Raw genomic sequence first — 224 nt, 5'->3', positions numbered from 1 at the left:
TCACGAAAAATGCTGGATCCACCCCTGTCGTGAGTCCCAATCGTGGAAGATCAGATGGATGACATACAAAAGTATGGAATTTCGTGCCCAACTGAACAGCAACATGATGTTGGCGCAGAAAAATATCAAATTTTGATTTAATTGCTCTCCCGAGACTCCTTGACAAATATACTGTATGTAAGTCGTGAATGTGAATCGCTCAACGAAGACTAATAAATCTCTTG

The 224-nt window shown here is 40.6% G+C and overlaps 1 pseudogene; it reads left to right on the top strand.

Moving 5' to 3' along the window:
- The window catches only part of LOC138000661 (52 kDa repressor of the inhibitor of the protein kinase-like), a 3,077-nt pseudogene extending 3,063 nt beyond the window's left edge, over nt 1–14 (top strand).
- The last annotated feature ends 210 nt before the right edge of the window (nt 15–224 follow it).

This window comes from Montipora foliosa, chromosome 4 (assembly GCF_036669935.1).
Source record: "Montipora foliosa isolate CH-2021 chromosome 4, ASM3666993v2, whole genome shotgun sequence".
In the NCBI taxonomy this organism is placed as follows: domain Eukaryota; kingdom Metazoa; phylum Cnidaria; class Anthozoa; order Scleractinia; family Acroporidae; genus Montipora; species Montipora foliosa.
The sequence above is the reverse complement of the archived record's forward strand: the minus strand, read 5'-3'. Positions and strand labels throughout refer to the sequence as shown.